Source organism: Galeopterus variegatus, unplaced genomic scaffold, assembly GCF_000696425.1.
Source record: "Galeopterus variegatus unplaced genomic scaffold, G_variegatus-3.0.2 Scaffold170, whole genome shotgun sequence".
NCBI classification, from domain to species: Eukaryota; Metazoa; Chordata; class Mammalia; order Dermoptera; family Cynocephalidae; genus Galeopterus; species Galeopterus variegatus.
In genome coordinates, this window is record NW_007726281.1 from 141,147 (window position 1) to 141,655 (window position 509).

The following is a 509-nucleotide window of genomic DNA, read 5'->3' on the forward strand; positions in this document are numbered from 1 at the left end:
GCCCTTTACCTGCCCAGTGCATTTTCCCCCAGCTGCTGTGAGTGCTCCTGCTAATGTCTCACAGCTGCCCATTCTCCAGAGAAACATCCTCAGCCAGTGGGGCCTGCCTTCCAGGAGATGCCTGGGAAGTTACAAACCACCCACTCACACATCAGATAAATAGTGCATGGGTACAAAAGGCCCATCCCTTGCCTTAAGGTAGGGCAGCTCTGTGGTGCTATTTACACTCCAGAGCTGCTCCTGTGATCAGGCTGAGGCTGGATTTCAGGTGAACCCCCATTTCTGCTTAGTTCCCTTCTCCTGCCCTCTCCTGCTGTCCTCAGCCTCCTTAAGGTTTCCTGAGACTACTCACCAATAAATCACTGAATAAGAATCATGCTCTGTTTCTAGGAAACCTGAAGTAAGACAGGGCATTAGTCAAACTATAAAGTACTTCTATGTTCACTTCATTTTTGTAAAGCATCACATTAGTAACCTTTCATGACAATGCAGTAATTTCCACACTGATT